This window comes from Protopterus annectens, chromosome 8.part0, assembly GCF_019279795.1.
Source record: "Protopterus annectens isolate FY-2018-M chromosome 8.part0, PAN1.0, whole genome shotgun sequence".
Lineage (NCBI taxonomy): Eukaryota > Metazoa > Chordata > Ceratodontiformes > Protopteridae > Protopterus > Protopterus annectens.
In genome coordinates, this window is record NC_056741.1 from 1417749528 (window position 1) to 1417767754 (window position 18227).

The window sequence follows — 18227 nt, forward strand, 5'->3', positions numbered from 1 at the left end:
GGGGGGGTGTATGTGTGCAATTGTCTTTGAAAGGAGTGTCCTTTTTGGAGACTGTGAAAATACACTAAAAGAGGTACATTCCTCTTTGGAAAGTCTGATGATGTCACCATCCTACAAATACAGCAGGAGAAGGAAAACCAGCCAGTAAAGCAAATAGTGTGCTGTGTTAATGCGTCTCTCTCTAGTATCATAACATAGTTAGGTAGGGTTTGAATCCTGCAAATGCTGACTGTGTGTTACACTGTTGGTCAATGCGGTGTGGATTTTGCTTTTACCATGGTATGACATAGTATGATGACAACAGTAAGTGCACTGCACACATCAGGTATCTGCGTGGCAAATATATATGTGTACATGTCCCCTCAATCAGTACATAGGTGTGAAGCCTCCATACTACATGAATACATTTGTTTCCATTGACAGGTTGTGCCGCTGCTTCTCAGATCGTAGGTCACATATGTATGTATGTGACACGGCCGTCCACTCCCGTGTTCTGTGGCCAAGGTCATCTGTGGCACACACACTCATGACAGTTACTTAAGAGTAGTGTGAGTGAGGGTGTATGCCTGGGGTATATGTCAGACATGGTCATACAGAAAAAATTCTGCCAAGAATGGACAGTCTTTATAGGTGTACGTCTACCTTGTGGATTTGCATTCAGGCCTCTAATGTCTTATGTGATACACCTTGGGACTCCACAATACCTATGGATATGTGGATATCAAGGGACACATGACATAACATGGGTCTGTATGTACACAGTGGTACCCAAGATACATGTTGAGGGCTACCACCTGTGTGGTACTGATGGGATAGTATGTATAGTACATGAGGATGACTATGCCATAGTCGGCTTACTGCTATACAGCATGTATCAGACAACAGGTATCTGTCTGTATGATACCCTTGTGTAGGATATGCGTCCCATCCAGGGAATGCATTGTAGGCCAATCCATGCATTCCCAGATTTGGATGGACACATCCCTAGTGTGTCTGCATGTACCTAAGGGGGCTATATGACACACAGGTGTGGTCACAGTAATGGGTGGTGGTCATTACCACTGGTTAGTGTTATAGTGTAGCACCGGAAGGATCCAATTGATACTGGGTTCACTACTACTGTGTGTCATTTGTCAGGACATCATCCAATGATTGCTTATAGTCATGCTGTTGAGGTTGTGTATACTACCAGACTGCAAATCATTGACAGATATTAACGGTATCACCCACAGCATAGTGTCAACCCATGTCATACACACTTCTACCCATGTAAGTACATAACTGTAGTAGAATGCATACTGGCCATTGAAAGATGCTATGAGATGTTAACAATGTGTACAACAGGGTATGCCACATGTCCCATGTGTCCACTATGCATGTACATCCAGACAGTGCGCACCCACCATGTTCACAGTTGTGCACTTGCTAATCTGTACTGCACACATCACACACGTACTGTCCACTCACTAACACATGCTGGCAACACATTACACATCAGCCAAGTGGCACATGGGTGGATAATACATACTCATACCTAACAGTGGTGTAAACAATGCTACATTGACAATCAGAGCTTTGATGCATAATGTCTGCTAAGATATACCTACAGAGATGTAGTTACACTTCCTTGTTGACAACTTGCTATTACTGCTACACTGCTATAGTGTCACCCTGTGCATCAGCACCATGCTAGCATGTCCCTCCATCAATAATGCAGATGACAGGAGGTGGCAGAGGTATCATCATATGCACAGGGCATTTTGTTGTTTGCCAGAGCCTGACATTGACCCATCCAATCAACATGTCTGTGTGTGTGTGTGTGTGTGTGTGTGTGTGTGTGTGTGTGTGTGTGTGTGTGTGTGTGTGTGTGTGTGTGTGTGTGTGTGTGTGTGTGTGTGTGTGTGTGTGTGTGTGTGAGGGACAACAGTACAGCATGGGCCAATGTTGATGTAATGTGTGTGTGTGTATGTGTGAGCCCTAGTTGTTTGCTTAATGTGTGTGTGTCTGCATGCACACAGCTCCACCATGTGGCTGCCATATACGGTGGTTTGTGGGACAGCCACAGACTGTACCTGCTAGGCTGTACAGATCACTGTCTCTGGCCACGGGCACAGTACCTGTGCCTGGCAGGGGTGCTACGGACAGTATCGGGTACCAACCCTGACTGGGTACTGTTATCAGAGGCAGAGGCATGACGACTGGACCCATGTCCCTGCTGGGACTGGCCAGAGCCACGTGCACATGGTCTACTGGGACGGTCAATGGACAGGCCAGCACCAGCATTGCTGGGGCTGGTACTGCCACTACGGGAGCGGCTATGAACTGTGGGCCATCTGCGACCACTGCCAGCTGTTGCTGTTGCTGGCATGCGTCCACGTCGACGTCACAACCATCTCGCACAGTCCTGGCTCAAGTAAGACATGTTGTGGAGGACATCTATTGTCTCCCCCCCAACATCTATCAATGACCTCGGTGTAAGTCCGGATGGCACCGGCAAGGTCACGGATGCTGTCATGGATAGCGGTGTAATGTGCCCTCTGTGCCCTAAGTCCCTGCCTGGTGTACCGTTCCATACGTGCCTGAGCCTGCATTACAGCCCAGAATATAGTGGTCATCGTAAGACCTGTGAGGGCATGCCTGCCAGGGGCAATATGACCAGTGGTGCTCCCCCAAGAACCCCTGGACCTCCGCCTATGTGGTACCATTCCAGGTCTATGGCTATGGTTGCTGTGAGGGGATGCAAGTGCCATGGGTACCACACTCTCCTGGTCAATGCCAACTGTATGCTGTCCCTCGCCTATGGCCATTGGTGGTGAGGGATGTAATGGCAGTATGAGTGTGCGCATAGATGGGGTTGAACGCTGTGTACTGTCGATTGGTGGACCAATGACAGACCCTGTCAAATCTCCCTGTGCCACAATACATGTGTTATCATCACCACTATCCGTGGCAGTGGCTTCAAGTCACCTGCTGGTTTCACCAACCCCTAATTCAGCACATGTGAGAGGAAGACAGGAAACACACTTTACGGTCTGCACATGTACACATGAACACATGCACACATGCAAACATGCACACATGCACACATGCACACATGAACAAATGAACACATGAACACATGCACGCATGAACACATGCACACATGCACATATGCACACATGCACACAGGAATACATGCACACATGCACACTCCTCACTACAGCAGATACACACACACAACAGCAATCAAAACATACTCAATAGTGGTTGAAGGTGGGTGACAGTATCACAAGGCAAACAGTAGCGTCACACGTGTCAGCATGCAGAATAAGTGTTGATCAAGTCCATGCAGTGTGAGTGTAGACAGCCATAGTTAATGACAGTGTAAATGGCTGTGGTGCATGTGTGTACATGTTCAGTGATTGCCTACACCCTGGAACACAGTGTGTATAAGGACATGACATTTCTGTGCAAGTATTATAAGCTCTGCAATGTCCTGTGCACCATCACTCACAGGTATACATACCATGGCTGCATGTGTTATCTGTGTGTCACATGGATTTCCATGTCTGATTGCAGTGTCTGTGTCTGTAGCAGATAATTGTGGACACAGGTGTAGCACATGAATGCTATGTACACACACAAGATGAGTGATGCATGTGTATGTGATGGAATACCAATTCTGGACATGGCCATTGTAACTGTATAGGGTGTAGTACCATTAGCCATCATCATCATGCATCATGTGGTCACTCAAGGCCACTAAAGTGTGCTAGACCACCGCCTAGCATGCTGTACCTGAACCGCAGTGCCGTGGCTAAGTTCACAATTACACAGCCACATTGCACAATGGTGTGTGAGGTGCCCAATAGGGAGCATTGCCTAACATAACTGTGTTGTATGTTGAAGAGTGTTGCACAGCCCCATGCTAGGCTCCTACCCCTCAGGTATAATATATGTGATGGGTGGATGACACGTGGGATACTGAAGTGTGGCCTAGCAGCGGGTGTCCGGTTACAACATGTGTAGCATGTTGACGTATACTGCGTATGACAAACGTGTTATGTTGAGTACATATGTGTCAACTATGCCTATCCAATGTGCAGTACAGTGTTGCCACATTTGTGTCTGATGCTCTGTGCATTGCATGTGATTGAGACAGCTAATGACTTTACTGAGATGTTTAACATCTCACAGCAAACATGCACAGCATGCATTATGCATAGGTGTGCTATGTGTACATGGCCTACACCTCACCTATGACATGCACATTTCAATACCAACTTTAAAGTGTTAACACACTCACCAGCATGTGTCGTCTGCCCTGCTGTCACACCAGAGGGACCTACAAGAATATGACACCGTTTGTCAGTGGCCACAACTGTGGCATTGCTACTGTGAGTGTGCTAAACTACAGTAGAACAACAGGCATAGGTGTACAGATACTATTCACAATATCAGTATTGCACACAATAGGCAGCACAACTGCTAAACACAGTACACATCTCACATATGCATAATCTAACAATACAGGTAACAGTAGTCTACAGCTAGGGCATGTTACCTGCATGCTCCATGTCACCATGCTGGGTGGCTCCGGCCTCCATGATGACACATGTGTGATGTTGTTGCTGCTGTAGGCCAGGAGTCATCACACTTAGGAGCAGTTCCTCCACTCTGGTGGGGGGGGTGTATGGTCACCCCACCACCTGTGGCAAGCTGTTGTCTATGGATATCAGACGCACACCACAGGACATGTCTAATTAAATCACTGCAGTGATGGCGTACCTGCTCATATGTCTGGTTATGCATGCCTATGTCATTTACCTGACGAACAAGATCTTACCACAGTGCAGTACGCTCCTGCTGGCACTGGCTGGCCCTGGAAAACAGCAGGGTATAGTGCTGAACCAGGCTGTGGTGGATTTCCTGTTCCTCTGCAGCTGTATAGCAGGGATTTCTTTGATGAGCCATTAGCCTGGAAGACAAGTAAACTATATGTGTGAGCAAGTCATGTGGCACACTTAATATTATACAGTACAGATATCAGTTAACTGCCATATATAGCATCTGTTCATCTGTCAGAGGATACACACATTCAATACCACATATCAGTGCTCAGCCCACAACTGTTGCCCACCATTAATGTAATTGCATGCAGCCTGCTGTGTGGTAATTGCAGTTCTCATTGTGATTTCAGGACACTGCTATAAAATGATAGGTTAGGTAGGCATAGGCCTTTCAGTTTAGCAAGGTGGGGACCATGCTTGTTTGCTGTGGACACTGTTGTGTCAGTCAGAAGGTTGGTATATGTCTCATATCTGAGGCTGGGTTGTAGCCAGTGAAATGCATGTTGTACTGAAACCTGACTGTTGCTTCTTCCAGTACACTCTTCTCAGTGTGTAAGTTTACTCACACCTCTTAATGCTAACACTGGATACATGGGAGTATGTACTTTATTTTGGGATTAGGGAATTCACTGGCATACAACAGTAGTTATTGCAATGTATTCCTATGGCTTTCCTATTTTCCCTTTACATTCACTCCTTGTAATGCATGTTATATTTCTTTATTGAAATGTATTCCTATGGCTTTCCTATTTTCCCTTTACATTCACTCCTTGTAATGCATGTTATATTTCTTTATTGCAATGTATTCCTATGGCTTTCCTATTTTCCCTTTACATTCACTCCTTGTAATGCATGTTATATTCCTTTCAGCACCAAGTTATTGTTTATCTGCTGTGGCTTAGTGGTACATCATGCAGACTGGTGAGTCCAAGGTGTGGGGTTTAGACTGACAAGGGTATTTTATTTTGCTGCTGAGCAGTACAAGGGCCTTGTCATACAGAGTGACTAAGGCACTTTTAAGCAGTTGTGAGTGGGTTTGCACAGGTTTGCACGACGCTTAGCAATGCTAAGCTACGCTTAGCTTAGGTTATTGTATTTTAGCAATACTAAGCTAAGCTTAGCTTAGCTTAGCTCATTTTATGTTAGCAATACTAAGCTAAGCTTGGCGTAGCTTATCATATCTCAGCAATGCTAAGTGCACACATGCGCACACTGGTGCAAACCCGCTTACTACTGTTTACAAGTGCTCACTCCCGCTAACCCCCGCACTCATGTCTTTGACAGAAAAGTAAATGGGGAGATAGGAATGTGGTGATAAAGGGTGCACAAAGCGGGGAAAACAGTAGGGAAACCAGCTTGGGATGTACACAATGGGTCTGGAGTATATGTATTACTACACATTTTCTGATGTGCAAGCGGTGTCTACTCTTACTTATTGAGATTTGTCATTCAATGAGATTCAACACTTGTCTGCCTACTGTTAGTGCATTTCACAGGGAGTCAGAGGGGCACAGCTAACATTTGTTTACAAATCAGGGTCATCACTGTAGGTCAGTCACTGTTGGGAGGTCTGGCCTGTGACCTATGCAAATATGCCAGTGTTTATCCTGCTCTGATACTGTGTGGGGTTTGTAAGCTGATACTGTAACTTTATTCCCTACTAGCATGGCTGATTCTCTTTTCACAGTCATGTCATGCAATTCCACAACACCTGCTGGTTAAGGCCCATAGAACAAGATTTGTGTTCTGCCATTCCTATTTTCTCTTTACATTCACTCATGGTAATGCATGATATATTGCTTTCAGTACTGAGTTATTATATATGTGATGTGGTGTAGTGGTACTTCATGCAGACTGGTGTGTCCAAGGTCCCAGGTTTGAGACTGACAAGGGTATTTTATTTTGCTGCTGAGCAGCACAAGGGCCTTGTCATACAGAGTGACTAAGGAACTTTTAAGCGGTTGTAAGTGGGTTTGCATGGGTTTGCGCAACACTTAGCAATCTTTAGCTAAGCACACACAAGCTCACACCTGCGCATCCCTGCTAACTACTGCTTAAAAGTGCTTACTCCCGCTAACCCCCATGCAAATTTCTTTTAAAGAAAAGAAAATGGGGAGATAGGAAAATGGTGAAAAAGGGGGTGCAAAGAGGGAAAGATAGTAGGGAAACCAGCTTGGGATGTGCAGGACGGGTGTAGGGAAGGTCCATAGCTGCCCATTTCTTTACCAGCAACAGCTGTGCATATGTATGGAATTTGGTGTGAAATTTGAAACCTTCCACTCCTGAGAGAGGGGTGAGGACAACAAAATATGTTGTACTGCCAATTAGAATTATCAGTTTACATGTCCAGTGGACATGTGTGCGAAATGGTAAGCTATGTATGGGGGGTAATTTTTTTGTGGGAACAGATTGCCCTTTTTTTTAATTTTTTTTCAGGTGAGAGTGGAATGTGCGGTAGAGGAAGTAGGTATATTTGGGGAGGTAGGTTGGGGAGGTAAACAGACAAGACAAACAAGACTCATACAGGGGCTGAGTTTGACACATGGGGTGGGTGAACACAATTGACAGGGAGGGATGTTTGGAAATCGCAAGCCCATGAACCCACAGAGGGCAACAGTGAAACTGAGATCCCCACCCATGGGCAGTCACCACTGCACCTTCACAGCCCCGAGGGTGGCTGTGCTGGGGTCTGAGTAGGACGGGCAGGCTCACCCGAGAGACACACCACTCTTGCCTCAAGCTGGCGTAGGGGATCAGTGACTGAACACTGGATCTCCCTACATACCACAGCCCGGACCCTTCGAAGGGTGACGAGTGGCCCTTCTCCACCCACACTTGCACGGGGGGGGCGAGCCCCATTCCCTGCAGCACTTCCACCCGAAGGTGGCACAGGACCAACGGAGGAGGGGAGCCCGGGCTGGGCACCAGAGCTGCTGGTGCCAGGTGCACTCGCCAACTGAGGAGGGACATGTGGGTCCGCTGAGACCGGCCTTCCCATACGTTCTGTGATTAGGTGTGTTTAATTACAACATAAACAACAGCATTCCAGATTAGTTGTAACAGCATGCAGTAATATTCCCATTAACCCAACACACCAAGGTTCCAACAGTTGAACAGCAAGCATAACACATGCATATATTGAACGACAGTGGATATTCCAACAGCATGCAGGGATGTTTGGTAGCAGCAGGCCACCATGAACGTGGTGTTTGAACAGGGCACATGCATCAACATCAATGCAAATATTTATAAAACAATAGGACATATGTCTCAACAAATATTTAAGGTTACACATACCCATTGAGGTGTGGAATTGCATGGTTTATGCACATACAGTAGGGTGTAGAAAAAACCTCAGTTAACATCTTATAATGACCTTTTAGTCTACACTACATTCCCAGTGACTGCAGTTGTATATCCCCTACCTGTATTATTACACTTGCCACCATACATTAGGTTGTGTCATGGGTTTGGCTAGTTCAATATATGCCTGACCCATATCTGACATACTAACTGTCCAGGATTCAGGTGTTACTGCTACATATTTCTTGTTTGCATTTATATTTCTTTATCTACATATCTGGGATGTTTTCATATGACATTTTCACTTTGATTTGTACAGAACCCTGCATTTCTTAAAACACTCACATTTCTGGTGAATAATTACATGCTACATGTGTGCTAGGTTTACTTATTCATGCCAGCCAGTAACTGACTATTGTGGACTGTATATATGTTTCACAGCTACTAGCACTTCCATCACCCACTTTATATGGGGCTGCATAATCCTGGGTTGCCAACACATTTTCAAACAGTACTGTTTGTATAATGCAAGGGTACTACAACATTTCAGACTCTGACACAGACACACTCTGGGTTTTAGACCATTATTAATGACATTGCACACTTTTCCACAGGCTCACTCCTTTATTTGTTTTAACGGTGTTTATGGCAGACATGTTCAAGACATATTATACCTTTATTAATAGGTTAGAACAATCTATTTTCAGGCTCACTCACTTATGTTATATGAAAGTGCCTGCAGAGATATTATTCCAGACATGTGTTACCTTTCTTAATGGGTTACAACACTCTTTTTCTGCCTCTCTGACGTTTTTATCTGGCAGTACATGCAGAGGACTTATTCAGGCAATTCTATGGCTGTTTTATTGGACTACAACACATTCTTTCATGCTCTCAAAACATATTTTATATAACAATACATGCAGAATAATCACTAACCTGCCTGGTGGCGCAACCTTAGCAGCCTATCAGCATAGGCTTGCTGATTCGTAACACGGTCACCTGCAGCTGTAAAGTAAATGAAGGGATATTGAAACATGCCTATCCGTTATACATACTCCATTATCAATTCCTACATACTGCATTCCATGGCTACATACTCAGTTGTGGGGCATCCTGCATCCCATGGGCCTCCTGTATCCACTGGTTCAGGCAGTCCTGCTTTTGTCTCTTCAGGTCTACATGGTGGTGACGGACCTGCTCACCAGTCCGGGGGAACCCCTGTGGCACTGGTGAGGTCACGAGCTAACAAGTTCCAAGCCTCTGCCTTGTACTCCGTCCCTTGGAACTGGCCCTGCAGGAGTCTTGACTCGTGATGGTGGACAAGGAGCCAAACCATGTATTTGGACTCCTCGATGCCCCAGCGTTGCACTCGGAAGCATGAACCCTCTCCTACACCTGCCATTCTGACTGCAAATATGTGCTACAATCAGTTATGGCAAGTATTTCCGCCTATGGGGCTTAAATATGCCGCATTTCCCACACTTTTTTGTGATTGGCAGTTTTGTAAAATTCTCGGCTGACTGTAGACCTGCTTAGTAATGGTTAAACTACCATTCATAAGTATATGAATGTTAATAGTGGCTGCTTCCCCTATGTTGGCATGGCTTAGTGGTTCTGTACTTTGATTATGATGCACAGGGTCCTGGGTTCGGACCTTCTTTTATTTTATTACTGTCTAGACAGGCTAGGGGGTGTGGCTGCGTTTAAGCAACTTATCTCTACGTTGCTCCCCGGTGCCCTACAGTGCCCTGGTTGGCGCGGCGCTCACGTCCGTGTAAACACATTGTGCTGGGTAAAGCGCTATTAAACTATGGGCAACTCTGTTTAGCTGGGTAAAGTGCTATTAAACTATGGGCAACTCTGTTTAGCTGGGTCTATGGGCACCTCCGTTTATCTGAGTAAAGCGCTATTAAACTATGGGCACCTCCGTTTATCTGGGTAAAGTGCTATTAAACTATGGGCACCTCTGTTTAGCTGGGTAAAGTGCTATTAAACTATGGGCACCTCTGTTTAGCTGGGTAAAGCGCTGCTCAAGAGCAGGCTATTATATATCTGGATCCTTTAAAAATATATATTTTGTTCACTGATACATAAGCCATTTCACTGCTTTTAATAATATTTTAATCATATATGCCTGGTATTATTTCAAATACTGATTTAAAACATAAATAAGAAGGGGAGTGGTGGGCATCGAACCATGAATGCCTCTTCTTTGTGCATACGCTTTACCATTACGCTATTGCTATTTGGATTAATTTGCATAAGTAGTTCTTATATGCTCTTCAATATCACAATTGCTAACTGTGGTTAAGCAATGGGCACACCCACGCAAACAAGTGCAAATACTGGCAGCTATATCGTGGATTTAAAAAAAATAAACTTTATTTGTTACGTTTTATAACTGTGATGGGGGTTTACAGTGTCAGGGAGTGTGGTTTTGGGTGCAAGTACATTTGAGCGAACTCGCTCTTGTCTGTTGACACTATGCTTTTTAAAACCTTGCAGGGGCATGGACTTTTAGACTGCTCGGCAGTCGGACACGCCCCCTGCTTTCCTACTCAGTCTGTGTAAGAGTTACGGATGAGTCAGCATGCCCTCATGAATATTCATGGCACGCTGACGTCAATCCGTTCAACTGCAGCCTCCGTGTAAGACTTATTAAGTCTTACACGGAGGATTAGTAAATCCGGGGGCCTGTTTTTATATTAACTTTTTGGAAAATTAAAGTAATATTTAAAAGTTATGACTGATTTAAGATACCCACCACCATTATTTTTGGCTTTCACTAGAGAAGTTGAGTGGTATGCTGTAGCCACACCATCAATTAAAGAAATTTCATCCCAATTAACTAACAACGCATGCACTGTGATCATAAAATACATACAACCACCCACTAAAATGCAACACTGGCTCCTTCACTAGCTCCATAGAAAATAAATTTGTTTAAATTAAAATTAAAAAAATGGATGTCATAGCAGGCGACTGTCTAAACCGATCAGGAAGACGGGAGTAGTGCTATTGATAAACAGTTGGTAGTGCAGAAAGTGGAAGAGGTCATAGAAAGTGAGGGGTGCATGGGTACTGGTAAAAGGGAGGATAGCTGAGGAAGAATGGGTGTGTCAGGGTCAGTTTATGGCCCAAATAATAATGTTCCATAGGCACTGCTAAACATTGCCCCAGTGCTTAGAGAGACTGGGTAGATAAAGTTAGTAAAAATGATGAAGAGCTGGTTTCAGTATAGAACTAGAAAGAGTGCTGTACCAGTTATTTGACCAGCAGGATTTGAAGACTGAGATGATGACCTGTGGGTTTAGTAGATGAACAAACATCAGGGAGTCAGATAAGTAGCATGCTTTCTCCAGGAAGGATTGCTAAAAGGCTTGCTGATTGGATGTACCTTTAGCAGAAATTGAACTAGCTATATTCACATAAGAGGTAGAAATATAAGAAAGATGTTATGTAATCATGCTTTCATAATTTGACAAGTTAGTAGAGTCTCTCAGAAGGGAGGTTGGTGGAAATTTCATTATTCAGTGTATTAAGAAGGGGAGAGAGAATGCTTTGGGAAAATATGGGAAATAGGGAGTGAATGGAGAAGGGTAGGACTAACTTAAAGTAATGTAACAATGTAGGGAGAAGGAGTAGACGTTAATGCTTAGAAGAAGAAAATCTGGAAATACAGATGCACTGGTAATGATGTCACTGCACAAAAGCAAACTGGACAGAGACTAAGAGCAGGGAGAGATTGTCAGTGGCAGTTAAAAGGGTTAGGAGAATCGAGAAAGAGCTGCCAATCTGTCAGTCTTTTCCATGTCCAGGCCAGGTGAGGTTTCCTGTGTTGGGTCAAATTAAGCTGCAAGCTCCACTCCTGGTGGTGCCCTTCCTTCAATTCCTTTATGTTTCAACTTTGCAACCATACTCCCCCCAGAACCCAAAGACTGGTTTCTTGGAAGCTCCCTGGCAGGTCATGGGAATAACACCACCGGATTGCTAGTCGACATCATTTCTGATTGAAACTATGACAGTATCTGATCATCTTCAAACTTCCGACTTTTATTCTTGATTAATGAAAACATTCTTGGCAAATGCTTTTGTTTTCATTTGTCTTATGCCAGTCCAAGAATTTCATCTGTAATGGCACAATACGAATGCCCCCAGCTGTCCCTATTAATCATGGCCCTAGTTCTGAAAACCAACAAAATAGAACAGAGTCCTATTCCAAGATGACCGCACGGAGCCGCATAACTAGTTAGCATGGCAAAGTCTCCATTGCCATTCTTACTAATAAGGAGATGACAGGGAATCTAGTGAAAGAAATTGAGAAGAGTAGAGACAAAAGAAAGGTACAGGGAGAAGTGAGATCCAAAGTATTTACTTTTATAGGAGTGAACAGAGGGAGATTAGAAAGGAAAAAGTCACAGTGAATAAGAATGGCTGTAGTGTATGTTTGGGGTGGAGGAAGAAATAGGAGTGGCTTCTGCTTCTTTTCATGAAGAACTTTATAAGAAAGTGGATGGTGTCACAGAGGGGAAGGGAGTGGTACTGACAGTAAGAATGTTTACCAGACATGGAGAACAAAAGCTTGTATGGGGATATCAGACAAGAAAAAGAAGAAGATGCCATAATGTGTGTTAGGAATGGAATGTCATGTGGTAAAGGTGTTTTGTTTATGGAGATTATTATAGAAATATGGAGTAAGACATATGGGAAACTCTAAAATTCAAAATGACTGGAATTTACCATGCCTGTTAAGCAAACTGATAGTGATTGTACTACCCAAAGAGGATAATGGATATGAGAAGCCTGGGAACTATAGAACCATATTGTCAATTTTTGGGGATGCAAAGATCTGTGCATGGGCTTTAGCCAAATGTTCAGAGAAAGTAACTGTAAAACTAAAGAAACAACAACATAAGGAGTTTATAAAAGGTGGTAAATCGGAAACTGAAACTATGTGGTATGTCAATTCCTGATAAAAGGTAAAGGTGCCATTCTGAAGGATATTAAAAAAAAAAAAACTTCATTCCACTAAATGGGACTTTATTTCTTGGTCAGAAAATGAATGGTGAGAGATGACTGCCATGGGTAAGTGCACTTTATCAGACACTTGGATTTAGAGCATCTGTGAATGGGGGATAATCTGAAGAAATTATTTTGGGGAGAGGGTCAGAGAAGGAACTTTTCACAGAGATGAATATAAGTGCTGATATTTGTATCTGTTCACAGATGGCTGTGTGGTTTTATTTGGAATGTATAGAAAAGTTCACTAGTTGTGTCACCAGTATTCATATTTAATAAATAGGAGCTAATTTATATTATCATGACAACAAATCTATGGTACTGCCTTTTAGGTGCACAGAAGGATGGCACATGGGAATTAGCATAAGAGAAGATGGCACCTGGTGTCTTAGGATATGCTCTACCCCACCATTGAGCAAGCAGTTGATAGAAATAGTAATAGATTGTGAAAAAAAAAAATTGGTAAACAGCCAGAAAAGTGGTAGAACAAAACAAGATTGCGGGCTTAATATTTGTAATTAGAATGGTGAGCCTGCAGTATCAAGTGATAACCCAAGGATTACATGATTTATGGGTGGGAGATTGGCGTAATGGTTAAGGTGTTTACCTTGCAAACACAGGGTGCAGTGTTTAATTCTCACATGGGGTAGTTGGCTAAGCTTAAAATGACCCACAAGGGCAATTAGCCTAGTAATAATCTATGAACCTATGCATTAAACATGACTGGAGAAATTAGAAACACAGAAATACAAAGAAAAAAGTGGAGTAGATATAGGGATGTAGGTTCTTGTTATTTCCACAGTAGAGATCAGAGCAGCCATTGCTCCTGCTTTCCTGGGAGGAGTAGGGCTGCTTGGAGGAGATGTTCTTCACTATCAGCTGAATGCAAGTCCCTCCCTGGAGCTTTGCCAAGTGTACAAAAGGGAAAGGCACAAAAAAAAACCCACTCCTGAGGGCTGCTTAAATGATGGCTTATTCTGGCCATCTCTCATACCAGTGACGGGGACCAAATTAATCCATTGGTTTGGAGGGGGCTGCTGATCGGAGATGAACCCTCTCAATAAAATAAATTTTTTATCCACTTTAAGCCTCCTTTTGTATCATATTCTTTTATGGTTATTAGCAGAGCAAAAAAGAAGGAAAATGTTTATCAAGTTAGCTACTTTGATGAAAATAAATAAGTAGTCATTAAATTAATAATAGAGACGTGTTGAAGTTTGACTGTATTCCCCTTTAAAAGAAGAGCATACATACTAGCATATACCTCTCAACTGTCCAGATTTTCACCTCATATTTTTGGTCTCTTCCTCATAAAATTTGTGATTTTCTGCATTTTTGTGGCAAATCATTGAGGACTGAATTCACTAAATAATGACAGGCATTTGAGTTTCTGACTTCATATCCTCCAGAAAAGACATAGTAACAGAAGTCCTTTTCTTCTAGCAACTTTCTAAGACTATAAGAGCAATATTTAAAATGTGTCCCTATTTTTGGAGCTTTGTCCCCCCATTAATTTTGACTTTGTCCAGATGTTTTGTGCTAAGAGTTTGAGACCTATGCATACCACCAAAGTGTAAAAGTGAGTTGCTGCCTGCATTCCTTTAACTAATTCTTGTAAGTAGATCAGTGCTAGAAACATCACTGTAAACTCCAGTGTCCAGATAAATAATCCTGAAAAGATCTTGAAAATAATAAAAAATGTCTTTAACAATATATCTAAATATTCTCTGAGCAAGTGAATCGGTGAGTCTAACTGCAGTAAATATGTTACCTTTCAGAAGAGTGCTATAGCCATTCTAAATCCATATCAAAGGGAATAGAATCTATTTGATAAAAACTAGATCGTTCAGTGACAGTCTTTGTTTCTCTTACAATAAAAGTAGATACTGGTAAAAGCTTTGCTCTATCAGCTGACACAGGGGGCATTAGAGGAGGGTAAGGTTGTGTCCATATAGACTTTGGGAGCCCCAAATAACACAAGCCCTTGGATGAATAATAGTAACAAAATTAGAAAGGTCAGCAGTGATGTGCCATTAATTATCAAATCAAACAGCCAAATGGTTACATTTCTACATGCTTTGTCAATTGCTTTTTTTTTACTTATTTCTAAAACTCATTGACAGCTAACATGTCAGCATTGCAGTATTATATTGGGAGGAAGCCATCAAAACCAGAGAGACCCTTATCAGAATTCACAATCTGCAATGCCTTTTCAATAAGAGATAGGGGACCCAGGAAGTTAGAATTGTTTGTCCACCTCTACAAAGAAGCCAGCCACAAGTGGAGTCCCTCAGGGATTGGTCCTGAGACTGCTCCTTTTTGTTATTTACTTCTTTAAAGTCAAGGCCAGTGTCACTGGCTGAGTAAATTTGTAGATGTTTGCAAATTGGGAGCCATCATTGAATCCCACACTGACACAAATGTTCTCCAACAAGGGCTGACACAGGCAAACAACTGGTGGCAGAGCCAAAGTCTGACTAAAACTAAATGCCAAGAAATGCATAAAAGTATCCTTTGAGAAGTCATCCATCCCTGGTAACTATCCTATTGACAACACACTCCATAAGAGTTGACCCAGTAGTCAAGGACCTGGGGACACACATAGACAGTAATATAGACTTTGACCATCATATGTCTACAGTAGTGAGGAAAGCATTCTGTGTTGCACAACTTATAAACAAAGTTATGGCATGTAGGTCCAAGGAAGTCATTGCTCTACTATGTTCAGCATTCATCAGACCTATCATTGAGGACTATGCCCTCTTTAGTATGATCCTAACCAGGCATATCCAATGACTGGAACATCCACTGAGGTTTCTCAGTAAAAGAATACAGCGTGAAAATAAATGTCCTATGCAGACCTCCTCAAGGCCCTATCTCTGTATTCTGTCTCCTACAAGCTGTTGAGGGGAGATCTATGCCTGGCATACAAGGCATTTTTGTCAGTCCCCACTCTAATGAACCTCCTGCATATCCACAAAACAAACAGCACCAGAATTAAGACTTAAACCTCGCCTATGATATAAATATGACCTGCTGGAGAGACAGGCATGTATCCCACAGACTACCCCTTCTCTGGAACAGGCTCCCGATCCATGTAAAGCAGAGTTCCTCCAAAACCCAATTCAAGTATAATTTGGACAATTGAATGGGTAACAGGAAATCCATCACTGGTTTGGCACCTATAACTCTAATAGACACAGGCAGCCTGTAAATGTTTCATCTCCCAGGCCCCTGCTTGTAAATGTTTCATTTCCTAATCCCTGCTTACATTTATCAAGGGTGCCAGAACTTGTCAGAGAGTTGAGATGCATGGCTAGGCTTAAAAAAGCCCTTGTGGTCATTAACCTAGTAAACACCTATGAACCTCTGAACCTATAACTAAGACAAACAACAGATCTTTATGTGACTCGGAAACATTGTAAAACATCTTCTAACTCTTCTAGTTCAACATAAATCCAGTATACTCTTTGCAAATCCTTATAAATGCATATAGAACAAATGTGAGAGTTATGCACAGACACCCTGTGAATCAAAGAGATTATCACCACGAGTGCTAAGTTGCCAACATAAGTCTGCTAATTATCTTATTACCAGGTTATTATCATGTCTGTGAATCAAACAATACACTGTCAGATCTGACTGTGATGTTGCTCTCCATACCAGCCCATGTATCATATCCTTGCTTTCCATACTTTCCTAAACTAGTGTTCCAGAGACCAGATTTTGCTGATCCCTGGGCTTTGTCTTGGTTCCTGTTTTCTCCATTTTCCTTGTTTGGTCAAGGGGTAGTTTCTTTACTCACTAGTGGGAGTAGGGAGTACTGAACTGCCTGTTTGTCCTCAGAGGAGTGGTTTAAGGCAGTAACTTGTAGTTTATTGGCCATTTTGGGTCATTTCCTGTCTTTTCCAGCCCCCTGCTATAAAGCACGTTTTTAGCGCGCAAGCGTGATTTAAGCCGGAGTTGCTACCGTTGCACACTAGGGCACGGGCGGTTAAGCAGGTTTAAACTATTCGGGCTACCTAAAGTCCACTCTTCAAATTTTCCCTTGAAACTACCTTCCTCGACCTATACTACTCATCTAATCAGCGTATCCTATAACTAAAAGATCCTCTACTTGACTCTAAGTAGACTATTCTCTATCTGTTAAACCTAGCACTTGCTCCTACAGTACTTATTACCTTGATACGGCACTCTTATAGATAGCACCCAAAAAGGCACCCCCATTTCTCGGTCACCCACATCCCCCGAATCTTTTTAAAGTTTTTGTCTATCCTTCTAGCATGTCGAGGGATCAGTTGCTAGTGTCATCTCCTGCTCAGCTGGTGAACCTGGGAATATTGAGGCAATGTTACAATTGCCTCATGTACACAACCCTCTCCTCCTCCCACAAAACACAAATACATGAGATGCAACTATTACTGGGCTGAGCTCTCTCAACATAGGACTGGCAAGACCAGTCAGGAGGGAAGGTTACCACACACACTATAGACCCAGTCTCACATAGTACCATTACAACCTCAAATCATACACATAAACACACAAAGACATACTCGGAGGCTCTGATCAAAAATCTACCAAAACAGCAGAGGCCACCAAAGCAGACACCCAAAAACCACCACCTCAGAACACAACACCTGCAACACATAGACCTCACAGTCAGAGTGTCAAACAGTCACAGCCCTTAAGGCCAAACACAATGCCAGACACACTAGTCATTGGTGACTCCATAGTCAGACACACTGATGTCCCGCTCACCAGACTGAGTAAGGAGAAGGTCACAGTAAGCTGTCTGTCGGGCGCTAGAATCCGCCAAGCACTCAGGTCTGTCAACAGCAGGTACAAATATGACTCAGTCATTGTCCACGCTGGTGTAAACGACCTGAGACGCACCTCCTTGGACTACATGAAAAGAGACATTGAGGAGCTCTCTGATTATGTAGCCCAGGCAGGTATGACCCTGACCTTGAGCAGTATCCTACCTTCACCAAGAATGATGCCACAATACAGAGATAAGATGATCAGCTTTAACAATTGGCTTAAACACTGGTGTCATTCAAAGGGGATCCAGTA

At 43.2% G+C, this 18227-nt stretch overlaps 1 protein-coding gene across 1 annotated transcript in view; it reads left to right on the plus strand.

Annotated features, from left to right (window-relative positions):
- GRIK4 (glutamate ionotropic receptor kainate type subunit 4) overlaps nucleotides 1-18227 on the plus strand; it is a 5029336-nt gene that overhangs the window by 4879321 nt on the left and 131788 nt on the right. The gene's annotated exons all lie outside the window — the stretch shown is intronic.